General features: G+C 36.7%; 1 protein-coding gene across 1 annotated transcript in view; it reads right to left on the bottom strand.

Annotated features, from left to right (window-relative positions):
• Positions 1 to 15,591, bottom strand: part of LOC139975285 (methylcrotonoyl-CoA carboxylase subunit alpha, mitochondrial-like) — a 344,390-nt gene that overhangs the window by 173,228 nt on the left and 155,571 nt on the right. The window lies entirely within an intron of this gene.

Consider the following 15,591-nt stretch of genomic DNA (forward strand, 5'->3'; position numbering starts at 1 on the left):
AACCTCCCGACCCCTGCCACGAATTTCACACCTTTCCCCACCCATAACTCCCAGCTTAAACCCCATTCACCCATTCTAAAACCCTCCAATTCCTACCCTCATTTAACCTTCGTCGCAGGTGTGCCAATATGCACCATATTCTAATATTGGTGGTATGACGGATGCAGCTAACCGGTGCAGGAGTAATACACGTCCTCTGTGTGCAGGGCAAACCCTCACCCAACATCTGTTGAATAATTTGCCTGACACAGATACAATCATCTCATTCCATTCTACAGTAGTTCTGTCATGCCACTAACTCTCACCAGGGGAGTTGTTATGGAATAACACTCCCTGCTCACATGGTCTCGTGCTCACCACCTTTGACTAACAGTTCATCTTTATACAACACGTAATTGTACTCTGGTCATTTGATTGGTCAATTGCTCGTTGATTGCATGCAAAATTCGCTCTATTCATGAAATAGAACAATGGGTTATACTTTTTTGGTAGCACTTTTTTCAATGGTAAGAGAGCAGAGAAACCTGTCTGTTCAAAACAATCTGTTGCATGAGTGCATTTTACCCATCTTAATATAATATGTTGTATAAAACAAATAATGCTGCGCCTTGTTGAATGGAACAAATTACATCTTTCAACTCATGAAATATTTACACTATTGCACTCATAACCATTCATTATTTGTATACTATTCATCTCCATTCCACCACATTGCTGTTCCTTTGTAGCTCTATTGTCTATTCTTAGCTGATCAGGACAAGGTATAAGAAACATTTATTTCATACCTGGGCTCAAGGAAGTGTCCTGAAGTATAAATATGAATTTCTGTTGTATTATTTTGTAAGTCATGCTTGAAATGTAAGATCTGCGCTCGTATTTGATTTCTTACGATTATATTGGCACAAAACTGTTAGAAAATTCTCTTGTATTCATTTTTGCTCTGCCTTTTTGTGAAACCTAGTGGTCTGGGCGCGTGACAATAAGTAACTTCACCTTTACTGAGTTATTGAACTTGATTTGTCCTGACGACGATTCATTTCGGATAGAATGGAGTCATTAACTACTGACGATTTTTTAATTTCACATTGATTTGGTGAAGCCGGAACCTCGTAGGCTGTGCTAATTGAATAAATTTGATAACATAATTAAATAAGAACATGGTAATACTTAGCTTGATGGATCGATCAAGGATTTCTCTGAAGAGGGAACCTGAGAGATACGTATCGGTAGCCTACACAGAAATAACCGTGCATAAGAAATCATTGATACACCCAACATAACAATAATAATAAAACGTCAAGAGGTTTACACCTCCTCGTTTAAAACGTTGCGAAATGCTTGTACTTTCTTATTGTTTTGCATTTCTTAAAGTTTTGATCTACTAAAACTTTTCTTCGTGTTTGTCCCTTACTTGATTCTTTAAATTGACTTTGTGAGTCTCCGTTAAACATCACCATTTATGACGCACGAAGTCTTTACCGATTAGCCCAATTTTGATTGTCTCTTTCCCAGCTCATAGAGTTAGAACTGACATTTGGTATCTGTAGCCACTGACGTTTTACGTTTGATATATCACTGGGCATTCCTTCCGGTATTGTCTAACCTGTCTGGTTTCACGACCTTCTGTAGTTGTAACTTCCTTCTAATTGCAACGAAATCTTTGACAAATGTAAACCACTATTCAACGCGACTCGGTCAATGCATGCCTTTTAGTTTCTGTTCTTCCAGCGTAAGAATGACAATAGAAATATATGCAACGGTTTTCACGTTAGGCGTAGGGTTGCCCTATATTGTTCTTCTACAAACATAAGAATACGTAAATCACGCCAAACAACAGTTGACTCAATATATGTTGTCAAGGACACCATGGCACAACTGTAAATAGTTGGCACTTTGACTGTGAGAACCATCGATCCGTAATGTTGGAAAGTTCCTACTTCACTTTCAGCCGGTTGTGTAACAAGTTCAGCCGAACCACTTGGATTAATTCTGCTATTCGACCTTCTAACATTAACCAAGCAGATTTTTGTAAAAGGACTCGATGACTTCGACGAGGAATAATAATTTGAGGCATACAATCTATTATTTGTGCTTGGTAAGACGATCTGGAATATGCAAGGAGTTGGTGGTATCATTGAGCAATAGCAGACCTTCCTCAACTATTTCATCGCCATGCTGCTACTAAGGGGATCTCTGCGTTTGGCCTCAATTTCAGGTAAATTACAGGCAGGAATAGCTATGCAAGGAGTATTTGTCCTGTGCCTGTGCTACAGTTACATTTATTCATTGAATACTTACTCTCAGAGTAGACACGAAGTGAAACGAGACCTACAATTTCAACTGCCCACGGATGTCGATCCGACCTTACCATTACAATCACCTTTCTTATCAGGCAGTACAACGAACAGCAAGCTTTGTGAAATCAATATTTTATTCTTTGGAATTGTTCCTTATTGGAAAGACATATTGAATAATCAAGAACATCGGAATAAAAAATGGATAAGAAACGTTCTGGAAGGAACAAGAGTCCGCTGCAATGATGAAGCGTGTAGCGTCCACGTATCATATACTGAGACCCCGGAGGAAATTGTGAAAGCAGACGTGGTCATTTTCGCAAATATTTTTAACTGGATGGACTCTGACGTTTGGGATCGTCTAATCAAGCTTCGCCCCGCAGAACAAAAATGGATTATGTCTACTCAGGAGAGCCCGCCATATGTTCCTGGCTTAAAACCTCCATTAATTTACCGAAACATATCCTATGATTGGTCGGACACCTACAGGGCTGATGCAACCTTTCCTTCACCATATGGAAGATATGCCCCATCTGCTTCCAAGGATCAGTTATACGCTAGGCAACATAAGTTAGATGCACTGATTAAAGGTAAAGCCAAATCTGTCGTATGGGTGGCGAGCCACTGCGAGACACTCCAGTGGAATCGAACCAAGTTCGTTGAGGATCTACAACAGTACATCCCGATTGATACCTATGGGAAGTGTGGAAGCAAGCCGTTACCATGGAGAAGGAGAGAGTTGATGAGGAAAGTTATGGAGCCGTATAGATTTTATCTCAGTTTTGAAAATAGTTGCTGCGATCAATATATTACCGAAAAGTTTTGGAGAAGTTTGGACTTTGGAATGATACCTGTGGTTGTTGGAGCTCCTCTTCGACATTATCAGGATGTAGCACCGAAGGACTCATTTCTGCACATCGACCAATTTGATTCTTTGAAGGACATGGCGGATTATATGATAGAAATAAGTGAAAATACGAGTAAAATGAGGAAACATCTAGCATGGAGGTTAAAAGGAGATATTTATACTGAGGAAATACAAGACCATATACTCAAACCACTACGAAACACAACGTTATGTGCTATAGTCAAAAGACTGAAATCAAATGTTGTTGAAGATCCCAAAAATATGTTTGACTATTTCGGAGATAAATGGGGAAATAGCTGTCATGCGTGTGGTGCAAAGAGGTGGATGAGGTCTTACCAAACTTAGTCTATGGCATGTTGGCAATATACCACTCCAGTACTCCCACGGATACACATATTCGAATGACTTTGCATATATCACGAAATAATGAACTGGAGGTCATTTAATGGTAAACTTGCACTGAATGTATTTCAAACCACTTTTTGATCTTTAAATGGACACGATAAATATTCGGCAGACGGTTTGGGTGTTTTCAAATGTTGGGCGAAGTTCCCCCTAAAAAAACAGTTCATCAACAAATATTCCACATATGTTGTATCTGAATTAGTGCATTAGTCTACTAGGTTATATCCCAATAACCGGAGGAAACCATAATATACTATAACCTGAATGGCGGAAGGATACAGTTGTATACAAAGATGTACTGGAGTTCTTAGCTGATGTTCCCTAATCTCTGGTATATATGGCAAATATCTTTACCGCTTGCCAAGTTACCTTTTTATATACATATGATAGATATATATATATATATATATACATATATAAATTTATATATATATATATATATATATATATATATATATATATATATATATATATGTGTGTGTGTGTGTGTAACGAAATTGAAATCTGGTTCAAATTGTGATATGTTAAATGTTTTTATGTGCCTTTTTCTTGCCTGAGTTTATTACTCTAATTAATTATAAAATTAACAGCTGCTTTGATAGACAATTAAATTATTCAGTAATGTTTCAAAAGCTAATTAATAATATTACATTAGATTGACCTATGTTCAAAATGATGTAGATATTCACGATACGGTTTGATAAGCAGCTGTTTGCGTGTTGCTGATAATTACACCAAAAAGCATTTGTATTACTCAAAATAATATAGGAATTGTTCATTATTAAATCCTTTTCGATGTTGTTTTCAAACTAATGTCGCATTCTGAGTTTGTGCTAATGATATATGTCACATACTAACATAGAATTTGTTAATTTCTTGGCAATATTTCTTGATTATTTGCCAGACTGGTTGACTATTCAGGTTAATATTTTTTGTTACAAATATCAGAATTTCGACTATTCAGATTAATATTTTTTGTTACAAATATCAGAATTTGAGATAAACATGCCATCGAACATCTACCAAAATTAACTAAAGCTGAAATTTCATGAAGTATCACATTTCATGATTGATATTAGCGTTTATTAATATTCCTTTGGAGAATGGACTCCAAGAAGGAGGAGAGGGTAGGTCAGGTGGTGGGCTGGGGGGGGGGGGAGGTGTCGGATTAAGGAGAAAGGAGTGTTTGTGTGATCGGAGCTCAGGTCTAGCTCTATCAAAGTGTGAAAGTTTGCTCTCAGTTGAGAGTGAACCTTTTAAGTGGAAATTTAGTGATTATAATCTACTATGTGGAAGCAAATGAAGTGACTGAGTCTGCTCTATTTCGGGAAACAATGGAATTAAGCCATCCGAAAAGTTATATAATTGTTTTAACCTCCACAGGATCAGTAGTGGCCCAAAATATGCTGAAATCCCCCCCCCCCCCCTCTCAAAGAATGTTCACTCATGTGACAAGCATTTCTACTGCCATACTCAGAGAAGTTTACTGAGGGCTTTTAATGCTCTAACTTAAATCTTCTCATGATGGGAATAATTTAAACGGCCAGACCCCAACTGGAAAACACTCTTTTAAATACGTTTGAGCAATTCTTAGAATTATTACATTTGTGACGTATAGCTGACATTGGATAGTACTGTTTTAACAACCCAGATATAGCATAATATTGTTAATATCAAATTGTACCAAATATTGCGTAACATTTTCAGAATATTGTATCATCTCATATTGCATACTATTGCATAACCTACTGCATAATATTGGTATAATATGTGTATCACGTAATGCATATCATGTTATGTCAAATGTTGTGTTACGTAATTGCATAATATTGGTATAACATTGCATCATTATATTGCATGATATTGTATCGAATTTTGTGTAATATGGTATTATCTATTGCAAAATATCAATAATAATAATAATACTGTTTATCACATTTGGAACAATTTTAATATAATATTGTACCATATATTATACATAATGTTATAAAATGTTATCCGATGTCATCACAGTGTAGATGGGTATAAGTTCCTTTGTTATCGTAACAATAGTGACTGTATATATTATACATGATGAACGTTGCTAGGGACAATAACAGATCGATTCCAAGTAGGTTACACCTAACACGACGACGACGTGATCATTATCGAAATTCGTGTGAAATTATGTAGGAACCTGTTATAGTATCTTTATATTCCATTGTACCACTTGGAGATCACTCTGTTCTACTTGGTTTAAAGCTCATAAGTTCGATTGTGAGTGCCTGGTCAAAGAATATAGTGAACAACTCGCCAGGTCAGTCTCTGAAGATTAGTGAATTATGACACTGATCCATGGGGAGACAAAAAAATAATAACAATACATTATTGCCGGTTGACCTGTGTTGTGCGAAAACAAATAATTAACTTTTATCCGAGGCATATCTTAATATCTGTGTTAGCTAATCAGCTTACATACATGTGTATATGACCATTGTAGGATCGGCGTGACAATCTTTATGTAAAATCTACGCTTTAAAACAACTTTTTGAGTTTCGTTATGGTCAACACTCCCCCCCCCCCCCCATACCTTTACTTAGTATGAAACTGAACATAATACATTTTTATCTCACCAAGGTACTTAAAAATATAGTTTTCAACCAAATGTAGGTTAATGAGAAAGGTAATTTACAGAACTTGTTTCAACCCTGAGCATTTGTTGTCCGGCTACTTTGAGTCACAGTATAGCAATAAACAAAGATTACTAAAAAACATGGACATTTCAAAATGTTGAAGCTTTACTTCACACTATTTTGTTTTAAGAAGGAATAAAAATTGGCTGTAGAGTCAAGTTGATGAGCTCTATTGGTATGAGATCTTTAGTATAAAACAGCATATATAGTTAAAGGTAAGAGATGGGAAACCTACGCAAGCTAAAAGACTATAACGAACATTTCTTTCTTCAAATTATATCATAACAACTCCCTAATTATATGTAGGCGGTATATATATATATATATATATATATATATATATATATATATATATATATATATATATATGTATTATATAAGTACAGATCTAATATAATATTTAAGTCAGTTAATTTATAAGAAGGCTCTGCAGTGTGCTTTTGTACTTACTCCTTTACTTAAAGGAGAGAATTTAACGTATCATCTTTCAATATTTATATGAAGCCAAATAAATAATATGTGTTTTACTGATTGTGATGTAAAATGTATAATGAGTCAAATGAATTCGAAACAGAAATATGTTTTCATTTACTGTACGTTTTTTTGTTTGTTTTTGTTTTGTTTTGTGTATGCCGGTTTGTCGATAAAACAGCTGTTGAGCTGTCGAGCTAGAACGATACACTCATTTCTACACATATTGCATTCGAATTGAATTCAGTACAAACGGTCTTCTTGACTACAACTTGCATAACTTTTGATTTTGGGTATGAGATTTGACTTATGGCAGTTGGGGTAAATGACTTTCATTTTTTACCATGCACGGAAACGTGTAGGCAATACCTGACCGGTTCCTTTCAATCCACTGTGGCTGCGATTGTTCTCATTGTTTATATTAGCAATAAGTTAGACTTATACTTGTATTGGTTGTTAGGGAGTGTACCCGCAAGAAAATCTATCAAGCGAGGCGACGTCTGTTATAGTCAAAACAATGTCAATAACCACTTGACACATATCTTTATGCACAGTCTTTGGTTCACAGCCAAAGTTAAGTGTATATTTGAATTCCGCCATATGGTAACGGTTGCCCTTATACCTAATACCATGCAAAAAGTGAACCTGGTACAACAGCTGTGTAAACGAAAACTAAACTTGGCAAGTGTAAGCTGTAACTGAACAGCTGTAAGTGTCTACTAGGCTATAGACTCATGTGAGATCATGCATGCCGTGCGTGACAATATATATATATATATATATATATATATATATATATATATATATATATATATATATATATATATATATATATATATATATATATATATATATATATATATATATATATATATATATATATATATATATATATATATATATATATGTATACCTTATACCGTGCGGTTATATGGAAAGGGGGGGGGGGATATTGTAGCGGAATGACCGATGCCTCGCTTAGATTTCTCTGCGGCTTCCTTTACACCTGTGATTAGAAGAGTTTAGTTGCAGATAAGATCGTGTCTCCGGAAACAATAAGGGAAGGATACTTTTTAATGATTACCAAATGTGATTAAATCTGTCCAGCATGTCGATATATGGAGCAGTTTTTACATGGAATTTATACCCTCGGTTGTCAGCTACTATTACTTAACCATGTATAAACCAAGATATAACGAAAACAACGCAAAGATGTAACTTTCAGTTTAACTTGAACTGACACGAGCCCTTCGGTCGGTGACGCAGGGTGGGGAGGGGGGGGGGTCGGATCTTGGTGGGGAGGTGCTTCTATAGTCCCTCAGACCCTTTACGAAGGGCGTCCTGGATCCAGAGGAGTGGTCTTGTCCCCTTCTTGACCCCTTCCTCGTTCATTACACTTTCTACTGAGAAACGTAACAGTCTGCTGTGAACATATATGACAAATGACACACCTGGGCCAATTTGAAAAATAAAAATAAAATTAAACGTTAAGTTACAGAAATCGCTTTATGATTGACATGGTGCCACTGGTTCAGTGGCAGAATATATGGTAAGTTAGAGACGGCGTCACCCGGGCAGAATACATTTTTTTCTGCAATTTTGCTGCATTTCATCCGAGACAGTGACAGGTATACACACGCACACACACGCACGCACACACACACACACACACATATATATATATATATATATATATATATATTTAAGCGCATATATACGTATCAGTACATATGCCACAACATGTATGTAAACCAGCCCATGTATACGTATAACCGCACATATATGCTAACCAGCACATATATAAATACATGTAAGTCACATGTGCGTATCTGTATATATATACATACGAAGATTAGCACATATAGGGCATATACGTAATTCAGCACATATACGTATACGGTATATTATAAGCACAAATACGTTAATATCAGCATAATTATCAGCACCTATACGTTTATCTACATATAAATATATATATATATATCAGCACGACTTAATTAAAGGTGTGCACTTTCTCTAATCAATTGAAAAGGTCATATTGGAATTAAGCCGTTTTTCAAAGAAACGGATTTGGATTCATGAAATCTTGTTCAAATATGCGGAATGCCTTTCTTTTTTTGCGGCCTAAAGGCGTACACTAGTTTAATACGGTCATTCTGGGTTTAAAACTAATCGGGTTGCAAATGCAATGACGGGTAAATTTTCATACAAGTGAACGTTAAACTTAAAGTTTGTATAGTAATGCAATATGTTAAAGAAAACAAGGAAAATAAAATAAGCGCCTTGCCTCTATATAGTTTAAAAACTCGCTGATCCAAACCCTTAAATTATTATCCTACATTGATTCATTCCGTTTCTTACATAGAAGCTTTTGGGAATGACAAGTGGGGGATTGGAAACTTTCGGAAAATAATTCGCAAACATTTGGCAAATTTAACACGCTGATAACAATCCAAATACTTTATATTTTTGCCGACCCCCAAATTGACTCCGTGGGTCCCGGGGTCTTAACCAGAATACCCCTATCCTTTATCCATCTTGCCAAGCCTGATTCAGTGGGGCTAATAGTGAAGATGGTGATCTGTGTGTGGGTGGGTGGGTAGTTGTTTGGGTAGGTGGGTAAGTGGGTTTATTTAAAACAGGGATTCATTGCTAGATTCCTGTTCATTCAGCGTGGTCTTTACGATGGAAATTTAAACACAACACATTTGCTCCACTCTTCATACATCATCGCCTTCCGTCGGCGTAACAAATCACTTTTTTTAGTGGGGCGGAGGGGGAGGGGGAGGGAGTTCAAACTTAAACATGAAAGCAGAAGAACTTCGTAAAATTTCTAACACAAATTTGTGTCTAAATTGTTCCAGAATGAACAATAACTTCCGCAGGACAGTCCTAGAAGCGACGAGTGGACCCCTTTAAGCTATTACGTCTTGACCTGACCACTTGGTTGACTAGATTCGCAAGGTACGTTTATTCTTACTATATGTTGGTATACTCCATCATAGACTCGATATTAATCCGCACGAATGTTCTTCCACATAAATGGGATAGTACCACAAAGCAAAATGAATACATCTTTTTCGATCTGTTTTCAAACGGACTTCATTTTTTTTAAACTTTTGTGGCTTAGATGAATAAATGTAGAGTACACAACATGGTAGGTCATGTGGTGCAAAAAGCTGGGGGGGGGGGCAATATTATGCTATTTAAGGCCTTCCACGAGCAGCGTGAGAAAATTACTGACTGGTAATAAGTGAAGAGGCTGGTATCACAAGCGACTAGAACACTATGAACTTTCTTAGCTACAAACCTACGTGGTTAGTATAAGGTAAATTAAACGGTTCCATGAATGGCTAACAACTTTTCATCTATCCAGTAATCGGTAAAATGGACCCAGAGAACATATTGGAGAGACCGAATTAGTGTATACGTCAATAGGGACATTATTTGCGGTAGTAGGCCTATGTGTGACCATTTACTATATAACCAATATGTCAGGTTGGAAAGGTCAACTTTTTTTTAAAGGAATTTGGCAATTGTTGTCGTTGTTAACACCCAAAGGTCTAAAGCCTTTTGAAGTTTCGTGGACGTCAGCTAATGGTAATGATTAAATCTGGATAATGAAAATCCAGCATTGCAGTTTACTTCGTAGTTTATTTCCCTATAGAATATTTGCTGAGCCTCATTTCTGTGGTATACGCGGTGAGTATTAAAGGTAGTCTGTATATAGGCCCCAAATTATAGCACTATATAATTGCTAGAAGTTTTCAAAAAGTACTTTCCTGGAGGTCTTTACTCTCCAAATTTGTTCTCATACATTTTTAAGGAACACACAAGATGACAATTTCCTCGAAGGTTGTAACAAATACAGTTTAAGAATTTTTGACCATATAGGTGACCATATTGGAATATCTAGCATATTTGGGGCCAATACAGCATACCTTTAAAGGGATTACATGAATTGGAGTGAAACAGAGACGCATCGCTTCATGATAGCAAGATTCCTAGATCCATCACCTTGAAGACATGTGAACAGACACTTGTCATATATGGAACGCCGAAAGGGCAATGTTTTATGTGGTTTACTTCTATAGCTGTCTGTTATCATGTTGTTGTCTCTTTTGATGTATTGTCTCATTTCGGCGTTCCATAGTCACAAAGTAAGTTTAGGCATGGCATGGCGCGTCCTCAAGCATATATCAGGTATAAATTAGGGTCTATAATTATGTCAACACGGAAGGTTGTTACTTGTTAGTTAATAACTAATTTCATGTTTTTTTTGCGAGGGGTACCAAAATAATTAGGGGGAGGGGGCGGGGGGGGGGGGTACAGCCGACACTAAATGACGAATATATGTATATATCCGTGTTCTTGTCAACGCACGTAATAGTCTTTAAAGTTGTTGCGAACTGGTTTGAATTCTTGGAATCTCTTACGCGGTATACCAGGGGTTGTGTGGAATTAAAACAGTGATCATTGTACTGTAAAACAATAGATGGAAGGTTTCTTTCGGCCGGTCACAAGGAACCCAGTCACAATAATACTTGGATAAAGTTCAATTAGTTACAGCTATAGGTTGTCGTCTAGGCTCGACGGAGTATATGCAGAAAGGATTATATATTTTGAACGGTTCTTATAATACTATCGTGATTAAGGTTAACGTATAAAACAGATACGACAAATGAGGACTCAATCAGGAGGAAGGGGCACACATTTCAAGGGGGGGGGGACATTAGACGGCAATTTAAGGGGGGGCGGTGGAGAAACCAACCAATTTGGTCTCACACTTCCCGACAACATGAATCTGTTGTGCATTCAGTATAACCGATTCATGATTTTTTTTTCTCAACAAAACGGAACTTTTCGTCTCAAGGGATTTTTTTTATATAACAAAAGGACACTTTCTAGTTGCGGAACTTGGGTATAGCTAATTGATGGAAAAGGGAAACTTGTGAAGCTTTTATGAAGATTTTAGGGCTATATGTACCCTCGGTGCTAACTCCTCCCCGGCTCAACCGCCACGTAGTTTAAAATATTTACTGAATGAATACGGTAGCTCTTGTTGTATTACATTCTTTCTATTTTCTCAAGTTCATCGCAGAGTGCTATGTGCCAGAGGAGGGGTGGGAGGGAGGGGACGAAGGGGAGGGGTGGGGGGTATAGGGGAAGGGAAGAGGAGTGGAAACTGGCTATACTATTGTTGAAAAACACAATTGGGTAATATTTGGTTATCTTGAACAACACATGTTTGTTTACGGACGTTTGATAAATTCTTTCTCATCTCTTACTGCCACCCCACCCCACCCCACCCCTACCTCTCTTACCCTCAACATACCCTCAACACACCCTCTCCCTTCTCCTGGCTTTGGCCGTTCGACGGTGATCTCAGCTTTACTACGACACGATGAAACCGTATTTTGTTCCTTCTGCATATATCCTGTTTAATTAGTGATTTGCAACCCCCTTGGTCAAATGGATGGAACCCCTGTCGAGTGGGTTATGTATATACCATTGCTAAATTCGCTCAGCTGGTCGATATGGTAAACCATAAAACGCCAGATTGCCACGGTGGAAGATAAACTAGTTCCTGTATAACATTGATATAGCTGTAGAAGTGAAAAAAAAACGGAGCAATTGAAATGATTGACCCGTGTAAAAGGGAAGTAAGATGGTTGTGTAGATGGAAGCTTTTTCTCACGTCTATTGTAAGCTTTTCTTGTATATGTAGAAAATAGTAACTACACCCAGTAACTAAGAGGAACAATACGGCGGCGAATCTATGTTATGTCGCACGTTAAGGTAAAATAACAAGAACGACCTTTGGTCACCTCGTGACTTACAGACTTACAGAAAAAATTATATACATTGATAGATTTATTTCGTCCATAAAATATGGAAATTTGTCTCCATGCAGCAAAACACATAAAATATCAAATATTAAAATTATAAATAGAATACGGTTAAAAATAAGTAAAACAAAGCACAGAAAAGTTGTAAAAATAGGGTAATAGCACCAACAGCAACAATATGCATGCATGTGAGATATATATACATCTATATACACATCCATACACACATATATATATACGTTGATACAAATACTTACAAATATAAAAATGCAAAACACTCTAAAAAAAAAAACAAGAAAATAAAACGCAAGACAACCTATCGATCGACTCTCAGGTTGAAAAGAGAAACAGAATTGAGTACAAAGGAAAACCTGAATTTGTTATGTTTAGACCGTGGCATGCGAAATTATTTAAACTTAAAAAAAAGTAGAAAAATAAGGAAAAAAGAAAAGAAAAGAGAAGAAACACCCCGATGCACGTTGACAATTTAGTGCAACTCAGCTCTGTGATATAACATATTAACATGCCGTACGTTATGTGAATTCTCACCTAAAAGGGCTAAACCAGATAACATTGCAAAAGACTTTTGTAAAGTGTTTTAGTTCATGATGATGACAATACATACGAAATAGCAAATCAAAAGGCATACAGAGTTATACACATTCCACATAGTTAATGAAGCCCATCAAACGCATGATCTGAAACAAGGTAAGAATATGAGTTTATATAGCTCACCTTTGTTCTAGCCCTTTTGTTCGCATTTCGGTGCATTGTTAAAGGCTGGCCCACGCAATTTTGTTGGTAGAATGATAGATAGACGGCTGGATTTTATGCATACCTATATTACACGATTTGATTTTTCATATTTAAAAAGCTGTCAATCAAAATGACAATGGAAAAAAAAAGGATGTTAAGCTGAAGAATGAAGAGAGAACAAAACGAAGACTTTTAAGATAAGCAAATGTTTATGTTAAGAAAATAGTGTGAAAAATGTAAATATATTTAACATATATAGTATAATAGAGAGGTGCATGTGACATGATCATATCAGCAAACTTTCATAGATAATATATTACCGAAATGTTTACATGTTAAACAGAATTAAAGAATACGCTGCTAAAATAATGTTTATGTACTAAATTAAGAAAAAGAGTGACAAATGTAAACACTATTTAACACTTTTAACCTTTTCCGAAAGCACGCCATCGATTGAAAGCACGCCATCTTAATTGTTTACACTGTTACATGTTAAACACAACTTGTGAGAATCGCATGCCTCAACCCGTTTATGAAGAAAAATGAAGAAAATAGTGTGAAAAATGTAAATATATTTAACATATAAAGTATAATAGAGAGGTGCATGTGACATGATCATATCAGAAAACTTTCATAGATAACATATTACCGAAATGTTTACATGTTAAACAGAACTTAACACGGATAATGAATATGCTGCTAAAATAATGTTTATGTAATAAATTTAACAAAAAAAGAGCGACAAATGTAAATATATTTAACTCTTTAACCCTTTTCGAAAACACTCCATTGATTGAAAGCACGAAATCTTAATTGTTTACACTTTTACATGTTAAACACAACTTGTGAGAATCGCATGCCTCAACCCGTTCTGTCCTTTGCCCTTCAATTGAAAACAAACCAGTTCCTCTTCAAAATGATAGTTTGGAGGAGCGGAGGTGGGACTGGGAGGGGCGGGGAGTGGCGGGAAGGGGGCAGTTTGAGGTAGAGGGATGGTGTTGCAGGTGTTTGTTTCTCAGTTTCAAATGAATTTAAAAATCATAACGACCAAATAGGCTAGAGTTAAAAATTAAATCGCCTAACATGTAGGCCAACTATAACTTAATTTTCACTGAATTCACGACAGTACTCGCCACTTTTCGTCTTCGATTTCCAAACCTTTCTGGATGGGTTCGGGTGTGGTTGAGATTACAGTTGGGGACAGTGGCGTAGGAAGGTACTTTTGAGTGGGGGGCTGAAGACTGATGGCGGGCCTGGGGAGGGGTCTAAGGGAGGGGGTGTCCCCCTCCTCTTTGGAATTTTTTGCATTTCCAGGTAGCCTCAGATGCAATTTGGTGCAATATAGCACACTTCAACACCCACTCCATTTTGTAAACTTAATTTTGTATTTTCACCAGGCCTTAGATGCAATTTGGTGCTCCAAATGAGATTTTTTTTCTCATATGGAAATGATAAAGGGGTTTTCTGACTTGCGAAGCGGGGGGGGGGGGGGGCGGAATGATACTTCCGCCCTCCACATTTTTCACTGGGGGGGGGGGGCTGGCGCCCCCCAGCCCCCCGGTTCCTACGCCCTTGGTTGGGGAATGGTCGGTCATGTTTACATCAAAACCTATCGGTCGTCGCAAGTGAGGCTGTCTTATTTAAACAGTTTGTACTCACACAAAATTGGGGGAAACTAGACTGGTAAGGAAGTTCCACAGATTTGTTTCATGCTATAGGCCTATTAAATTATTTGAAAAGCAGAAAACAAAACAAATCTACTTATTATTACAACAAAATTGAACATTGAATGAAATCAGAGGATATCCTTAACATAACTGTTTTTTCCCCTCCATTTTTCACTCTCAGTTTAAATCCGTACTTTTCTACTGATTATTCAATTTGTACTGGAATGTTAAAATCAAGATTCAAACAAGATATTTCGTGCCTAAGTGTAACTTTTGTAGCGAGTGGCGGCCATCGATTGGGTTGAAAGGACCGATGGTTTATATAATTAAAACGTTTCTGCCTACCTGGCGTTCATTGTTAATTTGTTGAGTGGTGGTCATAGCTACGCTAACTGGAATGCCCATCTGTTGTATAGGTTATATCATTTCTCTATTTTACAAAAGAAATACATTAATCAGCATTGATTATCGTTTTTTGATTAATGATGAAATAAATAAAAAATTATAAATATTAAAATGGTTAAAATGATGTGCTATAGGCCGTATTTTATTCACTGATATGAATCTATTTGGAAACAATCCCTATTGTAAATAGAATATAACACCAAA

This window comes from Apostichopus japonicus, chromosome 10, assembly GCF_037975245.1.
Source record: "Apostichopus japonicus isolate 1M-3 chromosome 10, ASM3797524v1, whole genome shotgun sequence".
Classification (NCBI taxonomy): domain Eukaryota; kingdom Metazoa; phylum Echinodermata; class Holothuroidea; order Aspidochirotida; family Stichopodidae; genus Apostichopus; species Apostichopus japonicus.